Source organism: Mesoplodon mirus (genome assembly GCF_964341445.2).
Source record: "Mesoplodon mirus genome assembly, chromosome: X".
In the NCBI taxonomy this organism is placed as follows: Eukaryota; Metazoa; Chordata; class Mammalia; order Artiodactyla; family Ziphiidae; genus Mesoplodon; species Mesoplodon mirus.
The window spans coordinates 17,485,258-17,498,531 of NC_138981.1; the positions used below are offsets into that span (position 1 = coordinate 17,485,258).

A 13,274-nucleotide genomic window follows, 5' to 3' on the forward strand; every position below is an offset into this window, starting at 1 on the left:
AATCATCTGAACAAGTACCAGAGAAATAAACAAACTAGCAAATAAAGAGTAGAAGTCACTTCAAACTTTTTGAGTCCTCTGATTTCTCAGGTGTTTAGTGTGGCTTCCTCAGCATTTGGCTTCAATGATGGCTTCCTTCACTGATGGTTTGGCTTTCGTTAACCAAGGAAACATGGCCCCAAACACCGAGTTGACTTAGGAAGCTTCATTGACCTGATTTCATTTAGAAATGATTGTACTTTGTCTTTCAGTGTATATTCAAGTATTTACTAAGGAAAGTGAGTGGTTACCTTAGTATGGCAGAGTTCACCTTATTTTTCCCCTTTTACGGCTCATCAAAACATTTGAAGCTAGCCTGTTGGAATGGGTATTCGTTACTTTTTGCCCACCTACCTTTTCATAGTTAATTACATCCCTCAGTCTTCTTACCCACTGCAAGTTCTGTGGTCATTTTTATCACTCCTTTGCCTCTTTGTTGCTTGTACTTGTTGGCAAAAGCAGTCTGTCAAATCCAACTGTTTCCCCACTCCACCTCTGAATATGGCCCCAGGAGGAACCCACCTTCAGGCCTACTGGTTTCACATTAAATTCTTGAGTAAGTACCTCAAGTGTGTTCTTAATGCGGCCCAGAATCATGTCTACTTTCCCTGTCCATTCATTTTCCACCTTACCTAGAGGACAGGTTCATGTCTTCTCTCCCTAAACTTCCTGTACCTCCTGCCCCAACCTCACCTACAGCTGATGACCTTGCTTCCTTATTGCAATGAAAAAAAAAATGCAAGCAACCTGAAGAGAACTTCCACAGGTAAGCCCCTTGGTGGACCTTTCTATTCATTCTCACCACTCTGGTGACCTCATTTAATCTAATGGCTTTAAATATGGTCTGTAACCTAGATGAATTCCAAATTTATATCTCTAGACCAGACTTTTCTCCCAAACTCCAAATCTACCTACTATACATGTCCATTTAAATGTCTAATAGGTATCTCAATCCTATTCTGTCTGTGTCTAAACTCCTGATCTCCACCCCCTCTCCTTTCTCAGTCTTCCTTGTCTCAGATAAGGGCAACCTCACCTTTCCAGTTATTTACGCCTAAAACGTAGAAAAAAATGGAAGAAATCATACTTGATTCTTTTTTTCCCCTCACGCTTCAAATCTAATCTCACCTGCGAATCCTATTGGCTACACCTTCAAGATCTATCTAGAATCTAATCACTTTCTACCATCTGCCCTGCTACCATACTAATCAAAGCCACCATCACTTTTTGTCTGGATCATTGCCGAGAACCTCATATTCTGGCCTCCTGGCTTCTGCCGTTTTCTCCCTACAGACTATTCTCCACACAGTAGCCAGAGTGATCCTTTTAAGACCTAAGTTAGATCATGTCACTTCTGCTCAAAACCCTTCAATAGCTCCCCACCTTAACTAGAAAGAAAGCCAGAGCCTTACAGTGGCTTGCAAGGCCCTACGTGATCTGATCTTCCACTTATTACCTCTCTGATCATATATCCTATTACATTGCCTTTACAAGACCACACTTGCCTGCTTGCTGTTCTTCAAACACAGTAGGACTCTTCTGCCTCAGGGCCTTTGCACCTGCTGTTCTCGCAGCCTTTACTGCTCTTTCCCTAGGTCGCCCCATTGCTTGCTGTCTCATCTTGCTCAGGTATTTGCCCAGATATCTTCTCAGTGCGGCCTTTCCTGACTGCCCTATTTAAAAATTGCTATTTTCCTTTCCCCTTCACCCTGGAAACTCAGTATCCCCCTTTCCTGCTTTATTTTTCTCTACAGTGCTTATCGCTATCTAATTTTCTAGATATTTACTTATTTCTAGATATTGTCTGTCCCCTATCGTTCTCAACTAGAATGAAAGTTCCATGAGGCATGGATTTGGTTTTGTTCACTGCTGTATTCCACAGAACCTAAGTAGTGCCTAGTACATAGTAACCGCTCAATGAATATGTCTTGTATGGATCTGTTCAGGGTTGGGGAATGACTCACGCCAGGTCAGTCCCAATCAAAGCTAATCCTGGGCCTTTTGTGTGAATTCCTGAGAAGAGACATTTCCGTGTTCGCCCTGGACTCAACGTGAGCTAATCCAGAGGCTGGAGGTTCTGCTGCCATCTGATTATTGCATTGTATCAGACGGGGCTCTGAGTTGCCTACAGCAGAAACTTCTTGCCCAAAATATTTACTGCTCTTCCCTACATGGGATTTTTTTTTTAAAATAAATTTATTTATTTTATTTATTTATTATTTTTGGCTGTGTTGGGTCTTCGTTGCAGCACATGAGCTTTCTCTAGTTGCAGCGAGCAGGGGCTACTCTTTGTTGCAGTGCACGGGCTTCTCATTGCGGTGGCCTCTCTCGTTGCAGAGCACAGGCTCTAGGCGCGCGGGCTTCAGTAGTTGTGGTGCGCAGGCTCTAGAGCACAGGCTCAGTAGTTGTGGCTCACGGGCTCTAGAGCACAGGCTCAGTAGTTGTGGCACACGGGCTTAGTTGCTCCGCAGCATGTGGGATCTTCCTGGACCAGGGCTCGAACCCGTGTCCTCTGCATTGGCAGACGGATTCTTAACCACTGCGCCACCAGGGAAGCCCCCACATGGGATTTTTACACAGTTGCCCCACTGATAGTCTTGACCGAGTGACTAACTTTTGCCAGTTGGGTGTGTGGGCAGAAGTGATGTGCCTCCCTTCCAAGCACAGGTGTGAAGAGCCAGCTTGTAGGGTGCTGCTTTGATTTTTCCCCTTTGTTATGAGCACAGCAGTGCCCCAGAGAGAGGTTGGCCTGAGTCTTACAGGGAAGACCACATGTCACAGAACTGCAGCCAACCTGTGCAGGAACAGGAGTGAAAAATAAACCTTGATAAGTGTAAACTAAGATTTGGGGTATAACATCACCTAAGCTGATTCAACACTCCTACTAGTTTAAGAAGAAAATGAATTTATCAAAGGATATACAGTGGCCCCCAGGCTCTCTGAGAAGGCTTTGGAGATTCCAAAGCCAGGAATAATGTCTAAATCTCACTGCGGGGCTGCACCATCAAAGATGCCTGCCCACTGCTGCCCCTTCTGAATACAGAGTTAGCAATGCAAGCCAGTGATGCGGCCCAGAGTCTCTATCACTGCTGTATCTGCAAACTGGACCCTTCTGCCACTAACTTTGGGAGACGATGGCTTTCATAACCCCTTGACTCCTTGTGTTGCCCTTTTCTAAATTTAGGTCTCTGGCAGAGCCTAGGTCACATACCTGTGCTCCTGCTACGAGAGAGGCTGGAAAAGCAAATTTCTTGTTTCTCCTTCGAGGACTCAGGTGTGGGGAATTACCAAAACATAGGGAGGATGTTGAGAAGATAGTGTGGGTGATCACAAAGTCTGAAAGACATCGGCTGCCTGCCTGAAGCCTGAGAATGGAGCCAACAGCCAGGGATTAGAGCTGAGAAACAGCGACCAGGTGCTATCATTTAAGGCCTCGACCAAGTCAGACCTTAAGTATACTTGTTGACTCTTCAGCTATTTGAAGGGTGCATTTCCAGTTTTGCTTAGGCCAGTGGGAGCCGGGTTTATTGACTCTTGCAACTGAAGGAGTCCTGATGGTTCATGTCTAAAATGTTGGGCATCACCGCAATGGCTGGCAGTGCTTCCCTGGCTCAGACACTGGGAAGTTTTGTTCCCCTCAGTTCCCAGGAAATGCAGAAAGAGGCTGGTGGTCATGAGAATCGCTGCTTTGGCAGGTCAGGGCTTTGGTTTTCCGGCGTCCTGGGTAGCCATCAGTTCTCAGATGCAGCAGGGCACTTGTTCCCACGTATTACAGTAACCAGGACGGTTGAGGTTACACAGTGGGCAACACATCTGTGGCAGATACTGCTAGTCGCCTTTTCAATATCCATTCTTCTTTTTGTCAGTAATAAAAATAAGAAGAATAGGGCTTCCCTGGTGGCGCAGTGGTTGGGGGTCCACCTGCCGATGCAGGGGACGCGGGTTCGTGCCCCGGTCTGGGAGGATCCCACATGCCGCGGAGCGGCTGGGCCCGTGGGCCGTGGCTGCTGGGCCTGCGCGTCCGGAGCCTGTGCTCCGCAGCGGGAGAGGCCGCAGCAGTGAGAGGCCTGCGTACCGCAAAAAAAAAAAAAAAGAAGAAGAAGAATAAACATTTGTATAATGCTTGCTATGTATTAGAGACTATTCAAACTCTTTACTCATATTAACTCATTTAATCCTCACAAGAACCCTGTGAGAAAGGTATTGTTACTATGCTTAGTTTACAGATGAGAAAACCAAAGCACAGAATAATTAGGTAACTAAGTCACACAGATAGTAAATAAAGGAGTGGGGTTTTAACATCCAGGCCATCTGGCTCTATAGGCTGTATTTAACCTCTACACTGCACTGCCTGATTTTGTTTGACTCAGCAATGTGTCCAGCTAAAACAGTTTGATTTCCCAGGTTTGCTTACAGCTAGAAGCGACTCTGTGACACAGTTCTAGCCAATGACTTGTATGGAAGTAGTTGGGTTTACAAAACCATTTCTTTAAAAGGAGGTAGACTCAGCTGGTATGCCCCATTTTGCCCTTAGCTTCACTTTCTCCTCAGAATGCAAATGTGATGCTGGAGGGAGAGCAGCCATTTTGTGACCATGAGTTGACAGTTATGAAGAAGAAGGCTACATTGCTCAGCAGAAAGAAGGAAGTAACCTGGGTCCCAGCCCCAAATTTACTACTTCCAGACTCCTGGTTATATGTGAAAAGTAAAATCCCTAATCTTTTTTTTTTTTTTTTTTCGGTACGCAGGCCTCTCACTGTTGTGGCCTCTCCCGTTGCGGAGCGCAGGCTCCGGACGCGCAGGCTCAGCGGCCATGGCTCATGGGCCCAGCCGCTCGGTGGCATGTGGGATCTTCCCGGACCGGGGCACGAACCCGTGTCCCCTGCATCGACAGGCAGACTCTCAACCACTGCGCCACCAGGGAAGCCCGAAATCCCTAATCTTTAATGCTACTGTTTAGGGGGCGTTTCAGTTATATGAGGGAAAATACAATCACTACTGATTCAGTATTTCCACATTTCTCTCCTATACCATTTTGACAATGTCTTTAATCTGCCCACCAGCTACTGAGGGACTGCTCCTCAGTGTCCCAGTCCCTTGATTGAAGTTGTTTATTGTCACATACCTGCAGTATATCTAGGAGCCCAGTGTTTGGTAGGGTGGGAATTTTTTGTTTTGTTTTTTTAAGTGTATGACATGGCCCCATCTCAAGGAGTTTGAAGAACATTAATTAACCCAAAGGACTGATTTATTCCAAGATATTAATGGATGATAATGGCTTGATGTGGTTTTTCCTAACTTTGGATGTTACTGAATTTTAATTAGACCCTGTCTCTTCTTTCTTGAAGAAGAAACTCAAAAGAGAAGGCAGAGGGGCAGGGTGATATGCAAAAGCCTGTCTAAAAGGAAAGATGGCCTCGTGTAGTATTCCCCTCAACACCAGCTATATATAATCTACAAAATCACCTGCAATCACATTCAATGAGCTTAGATTTGATAGCCGCTCAAGAGAGAAACAGATTAGCTGAAAATACTTTGTCTCCCCCTCTCTTATTTATATGACTTGAGATGCCTCCAGTTTCTAAAGTCACTCCCCTGGGACTATGTAATTGAGTACAGAACAATTTGGCTACTCCCCACTCCTACAGAACCCCACTTAAAAGGAAGTGCCTGATAGCGGCATCCAGCCAATGCTAATTGGTGACGGAAATGAAATCACTCTACTTCCACCAAACTTACTGTCTTTAGATTTAAGTGGATTCAGCTGTGCACACAATGGGACTTGCCTCTAAGCTTTCCTCGTAGTCTGATGGGAAGATTTCAAGAGTGGTGGTGGTGTTAAACAAAGATCATCTTATGTGTTTGTATTAGTGATTTTAAGTGTTTGTGATTTTTTTGGATACAGTTAGGGTATAGTCTGAAGGCTATATATAATAATAAAACCAAAACCAATTAATAGGTTGTTTAACTCAGTTAGAGGCTGTCTGCAGGCTAGCAGCTTTCCTTTGCTAAATCCTGTTAAAATGCAGTGGGTTCTATTTTGTGCAGAATGAGCAGGCTGCCATGACAACTGTCTGTGAATATTATTTCAATATTAGTCATAGGTTTCCAGTGTCTGCCTCCGGGTCCAACGTTCATTCTAAAACCCAGATGCACATCTGTTCTTAAAGGAGTTCTCCTGGACGTGTTTACAAAAAACAAAAACAAAACAGTTTCAGCCGGCTGGGGTTTTTTTCTTTTGGAAGAGAAATTTGAATGAATTCACACAATTGCAAGTGGTAGATTTTATTGCTGTTTCTTTTCTTTGGGAAAGGCAATTTGGATATGAATTTTTTATTGTACTTGACTGTAGATTTGATTAAATAGAATAGGAGCCCGGAGATTACTCATATTGCCTGTCTTTAGTTACATGCCCACCTGAACACTCCCTTTTGCCAGGAGAAGAGGATGTGCGAGCTGCCTAGGCCTGTGTTATGTGCCCAGCCCTGGGCAGTCACTGTTGCTTGGGAAGTGCGCTCATGCTGATTGAATTAAGCCAGTGAAGTCTCACACTTAGAGTGGAGGGTGGTGTCAATCCCATGCAAACCACAGGGCTTAGAATAGGGAGAGGGTTGATCTCATAAAGGAAAATTGGGGTACTATTGCAAGGGATGGAGGGGAATACTTGTCGGCCACCTGGTTAGGCAACAAAATGCTGGGCAAATAATAACATTTACTGAATACTAACTGTAAGCCAGGCATCACTCAAACTGCTTTACGACTGTGTTGATTAGAGAACGTTTGGCTGCGTGTGATGAGGCAAATGATGAAATAACAGGGACTTAACACAGAGGGGTTGGCTTTTATCTCATGTGATATGAAGTTAGGAAAGAAGCAACTTCACATCATCATGTGTGTCCCAGGCTCATCCTTCAGTCTTTCTGCAGTATCATTCTCAGCATGAGCCTCTCTTCCTAATGCACTCAAGAGGGCTGCTCCTCCTCCAGGCATTATGTCATGGTTCCAGGCACAGTGGGGGAAGGGCAAAATGGAAAGGGCTCATGACAGCTGAGTCTTGTCTTTTTTTGTCAGAAAAATGGCTTTTCTGGGAGCCTCAGCCAGTAGATTTCAGCTTATATCGTATTGGCCAGAACAGAGTCACATGACCACCCCTAACTGCCAGGGATCCTAGCAAATCAGGTTTTGGTGGCTGAGTCCATTACCACCTAGAATAAAATTGGGACTTTATTGGTAAGGAAGAAAGGAGAATAGATACTGGCTAGGCAGCTAGCAGTGGCTGCCACAATATGTTTGAGCCCATTTATTCCTCACATCAATGCAGTGTGGGTGGTGCTATTACTATCCTGGTTTTTAAGAAACAGGCACAGAGAGGTCATGTAATTTTCCCAAGCTCACACACAGCTGCTAAGTGGTGGAGCTAGATCTGACTCTGGAACCGAATTCTCTCTGATGCTCCCAGACACATCCCGACCCACCGGGCAGACCACATTTCTTCTCCAGGATGCGTAACCACTCAGGAAATGTAGGCCTCTCCTAGAAATGGTAGCTAATATCTGTTTAGCACTTTATAGTTTATGAAGAATTTTCCACTTAGATTATTCCATTTAAATATTATTATCCCCATATTAAAAATGAGAAGACTGAGGCCCAGAGAAGTAATAAAAGTTACCTAAGGTGCCCAGCTTGTAAGTGGCAGAGCTGATGTTTCCTCAGAATTACAAGAACTTACTCCTGGTCCCCTTTCCTAATCTATTCTTCCACGCACAGAGACTTCATTTTTTTTTTTTTTTTAATAACTAAACTTGCAATGTCCCTTATCAATTAATTAATTTATTTTTGCTGTGTTGGGTCTTCGTTTCTGTGCGAGGGCTTTCTCTAGTTGTGGCGAGCGGAGGCCACTCTTCATCGCGGTGCGCGGGCCTCTCACTGTTGTGGCCTCTCCCATTGCGGAGCACAGGCTCCAGACGCGCAGGCTCAGCAGTTGTGGCTCACGGGCCTAGTTGCTCCACGGCATGTGGGATCCTCCCAGACCAGGGCTCGAACCCATGTCCCCTGCATTAGCAGGCAGACTCTCAACCACTGCGCCACCAGGGAAGCCCGAGACTTCATTTTTTATTTTTAAAAATGACAGTAGTTTGCTCCAGACCCTATATTAACTTCACAACCTTCTCAGGAAAAACAGTGCAGAGAAATCTTGGATCCCTCACCAACTGGTTTTCCTAATGTCCTTTTCATGTAGCCATACCAACAGGATCATGGCGTATCAGCAGGAATTGTGTTTAGTAGTGAGAAACAGAGACCTAAGCGGGGAGGTTATTCTTATCTCATGTAATGTAAAATCCAGAGCTTCATTCAAAATGTGAGAGTATTCATTACAAATAGCTCTTATCTACCTGTTAAAGTAAGAGTCATTAAACATATAGGAATTGCCTGTCCTTAGTTGCATCAGGTTAATTTGTATTACATTTCTTTAAAACCACTTTGTAAATCAAACTTATTACAAAATAAGAATAACAGTCCACCTCACTGGGGTAAATTAGTGAAGTTTTAGTACATCACTGATACCTCAGTTTGCTTATAATTGTTATTTCTCTCATTCTTTCCAAATATTTGAAATCTTTAGCTTATGGCATTGTTTGATTTATACATCACAACATTCTCTTGTTTTGGTGATACTACTGAACTGACCGTAAAAATCACAAAAGCATTGTAGAATATAGTTTGACTTTAAAAGTCATGAAAGAGTGGGTTGAAAAAGAAACAGAGATTTAAACAAGTATCATACTGTGTTATGAGGCAGTGCTTCTCAAAGTATGCTTTACCATCACTTGGGAATTAATTAGAAATACAGATTCGTGAGCCCTACTCCAGACCTACTGAATGAGAACCTCTAGGGGCTGGGCCCAGGAATCTGTGTTTTAACAGGATCCCCAGGTTATCTATAAGCACATCAGAGTTTGAGAAGCACTGTTTTAGAGAGTTTTATGTAAATGACACTCACAGATTGTGCCCTCTTTGGGATATTGGTGAAGATACTAACTTCAGCTTTAGTAAACTGAGACCTATATTAAACCCTAGATTCTCCTTTGAAAGTCCCCAAATCATAGAGTCCAGTTATGTACTCCAGGTCACTGAACCTTAATTCAAGTGTATGCTTGACTCCATTCCCCTATCAGCACTTTCAACTAAGTAATCAGTATTTGTCTTTCCAATGTCAGTTTAAAGATCGACTTCAGGGACTTCCCTGGCGGTCCAGTGGTTAAGACTCCACGCTCCCAATGCAAGAGACATGGGTTCGATCCCTGGTCGGGGAACTAAGATCCCACCTGCCATGCTGTGTGGCCAAATAAAATAAAATTTTTTAAAAAAATATTATCTTCAGAAGCCTTTGCTTGACCTCCTGACTCAGTCTTATAATACATGTACTTCTCCTTTGCAATTTCACATTTATTTTTATGATTATTTGATTAATGTTTACTTCCCCCACAAGGCTATAAACTTCATGAGGGAAGGGACCAACCTTGTCAGTTCGGTTGGTAGTATATCCCCAGGGTCTAGAACAGTGCCTTGCACACAATAGATGCTCAACAAATATTTGTTGAATGAATGTATGAATAAAACCAAGACAAGAATAAGTTTTTGTTTTGTTTCGTTTTTGGCCGCGCCTCTGCAGCCTGTGGAATCTTAGTTCCCCAACCAGGGATCGAACCCAGGCCCATGGAAGTGAAAGTGCCGAGTCTTACCACTGGACCGCCAGGGAATTCCCAAGAATAAGTGTTCTTAAACTAAAAACTTTTCCACAGTCTTCACCATAAACTCTTAGTCATCTGAGGCAGTACTAACAAGTGTTTTGAAAAGAAAGCCATGGATCTTTCCTCGGCCTTGCTTTAGGTAATAGTGTCAGCATTCCTCTAAGAAAGCAACTGTTGTTGTCTGTGTTCATAAAAACAAAAATGGTTGAAAGGGAGGCAACGGTTGGCAAAAAGAAAGCTTGAAGAATCTGGAACCTGCCTTCCCAGTAAGCAGGAAGTGGTTCTCTCATCCAGGTTGTGTTGTTCACATTCTGTTGGCAGGTACTGTCATACCTGCCTCCATCATTGTGGGGTTGCCAAGGCAACCTATTAAAGAATAATTCTAGAATCTACCTCTGGAAAATTCCAGATGAGCCTGAGGAATCCTCTTCAAGTAAATCTACAAGCGTGACGATGGACTGTGTCCTGAGCCTGCAAGTCAGGCTAAAAGATTCAGCAACCAGCGAAGTGAAAATCTAGGAGTCTGTTTTCCTTCAACCTGTGTGGAGCTGGTAAAACTTAGAGGGAAGGATAAAAACTCTTAAAGTAGCAGATAAATTGAATGAAATCTGGGTAGACATGGCACTATATGTTTAAAAGTTAACCTTCCTCTGTCTAGTTGTTTGGTCAACTCTAGTAGAATTAATGTTCTGTGTATGGAGTTTGTCATACTTTAATATATATTGTATTGGAGCTATCTTTTAGAAGGGTATTTATTTGTTATTATTATTTTGGTCACACCGTGCAGCATGCGGGATCTTAGTTCCCCAACCAGGCATCAAACCTGTGCCTCCTGCATTGGGAGCGCAGAGTCTTAACCACTGGACCGCCAGGGAAATCCCTGGAGCTATCTTTATAGGGTGGAATTGGATCACCTTGATGTAATAGAAAGAGTACTGGCCACCAAGTTGTACAGCTATGATGTTGGGGAGGCTGCTTAACCTCTTTGGGCCTGGTTTCCTCTCCCATAAAATGAAGGGCCTTTCTGAACAAGTCCAGAGGACCAGAGTATCTTATCATATCACAGGCTCACCTGTTACAGAACTCTGGGCCAAGGCCCTCGTGATGATCTTGCAAGGGGACTCCGCTGTCTGTGCCTAGGTCAGTTTTGCCCGATTCGCAGTGCTTTGACATGAGAGGGAATTGCATAAATGTGTATTCTTTGTTTTACATTTGTCTTGGAATGACAGATTATAGCTCCTGCAGAAGGAAAAAAAAGAAGGAATTACATTGCTCTGCCATTGACTCATGCTAGATGTCAAACTGAGGCGCCTGCAAAACGCAAGCACATGCAAGCTAAACGAACAGATTGTGGCAATATTTAAAAATATCACAACTCTCTAAATAAGAAGCAGTTCTGATAAGCCTATTTGGAATTCATGCAAAACACCCATAAACTCTAAAAATCTGAATTGTACATTGCCAAGGTAAATTACTCTGTGCAGTAATTATAGATAAAGGCATATTGGATTATATGATAATACGTCTCCCTTGGTTTACAGATAACCCTCTCTCCTGGGCCTCTTCTTTGCTGGACTGTTGCTTTTTTAGTCTCCTTTGTTTGCTCCTTCCTCCTCATTCCCTTTAAATGTCTCTATTCCTCCGGGCTTCTGATTTTGCCCCTATAGCCTTGTGACTTTACAAGCTCTCCCAGCCTGTTTTATCTTCTCTAATCACTTTAGCTGTTATCGGTAACCTGATGACCTCTTTAATCAGAACCTGCAGACCTGATTTATTTTCTGGGCTCTGGGCTTTAAAAGGAGCTTCTACTGGCTATAGGACATTTTAACTCGTTATTTTTCTCCACCATAAACACGCCTGTCCCCCTTTGTGTCCTACCCCATACCCGGTAGCACTCTACCGCAATTAATGGCGTCACTGACTAGACCGTAAATGACGAGAGGGCAGGGACCATGTATCCATCATTGTACCCCCAGGGCCCAGTGCAGTGCCTGGAACCCAGTGAGCATTGTTGAAGAAGTGATGAATCCATCTGGTATTCCAAACTAGGAACCTTGGAATCATTCTGGATGCCTCTGTCCCCCTTGCTACCTATACCCAGTCTGGGACCTGTGGGACTTATTACCTAAAACACTTTCACATTAAAAAGAAAAAGGCTTTCACATTTGGCCCCTCATCTCCACTGCCATCGCTTTAATTCAGCACTTATCATCGATCTCCTGGATCCTTGCAGGAGCTTCCTCATTGGTCTTTCTCTGGCCGGCTTTTTCCCAGGTCATCACATCTGACCTTCAGAGTGATCTTCCTGAAGTGTGAATCTAATCAGATTACTCTTAGGCTCCCCCTCACTTAAACAGAGTTTGCAGTCTGGCAGCCTCACCCCGGAGTCTATACAGTGTTTTGAGAAAATGAGAATTACTGCATTTCATTGATTCTAGGATGCACATTTTTTCACATTTTAGCACCTCTGAAATTGGAACGTGCCTTAAAATCGATGGAGTGTCATAGTTTGATGGGTGGCTTTTTTCTTTCTTATTCGTACATAAAATAATAATACACTTTGTAATCGATGGCATCTTATAATTTGTAGAAGTATACTGACATTGAAAAATAGGGAGATTTTTACATAAAAGTATGTCAGTTTCTCTTGAAAAATTACACTGGGTAACAGTGGGCCAGGATTTCTGGATGGCAGCCTAAGAGGGAGCTACCGGTAAGTAGCAGCTGCCTCATTTAGACAAGAACTCTCTAGAATGTCCCATCATTTCCACCCAGGCTGCTTTATTCATTTATATTATGTACTCCAGCCTATGTAAGCATTTGAAATTGCAATCCCTAACTGACAGATTAAAGTATGACTTCTTTGCTGCGATTTTCAAGAACAGTCACACTTGGCACCAATCTGCCTCCTCAGGTTCACATCCCCATCCTCTGCTCTATACACCCTCTATCCCCTAGTCTCAGGAAACATTACTCAAATGTAACCTGCTCCCGAGTTCCCTGGAATGCCTTTCTGCACTTTGTATGCTCTAGGAAGCATTACTTGACTTGCCCTGGTAGGGCTCATATCCTTCTGGGCTCCAATAGCACATGGCATATCTCTGTACCTACACCTCCTGTCTTGAAATTATTTGTGGACGGGCCCATGTCCCTCATTACACTGTGAACCTGGTAGGGAAATGAATCAGAATGTATTCATTGTTGTATCCCTGCCTCGTAGCTAGAACTTGCTCAGTAAGTATCTGTTAAGTAAAGGATGGAGGGGATGCGTTTTCTCACTGGGATCTCTGCTTTTTGAGTTTTGCCCATGTATAGAGAGCTAAAAGTGAGGTCAGAGGGAAAGGCAAGTGTTTTCCTTAGTGCTCGTAGTTTACAGCAGCAGACACTGCTTCTGGCTGTGCTTTAAGAAGGCCCTTGGCAGTCAGAGTCAGCCCGTGGGGACTTTAATATCTACAGACCCAAAGGTGCTAAGCCAGAGCCAGC

The 13,274-nt window shown here is 43.7% G+C and overlaps 1 protein-coding gene across 1 annotated transcript in view; it reads left to right on the forward strand.

Moving 5' to 3' along the window:
- Window positions 1-13,274, forward strand: part of PPEF1 (protein phosphatase with EF-hand domain 1) — a 116,281-nt gene that overhangs the window by 1,394 nt on the left and 101,613 nt on the right. The window lies entirely within an intron of this gene.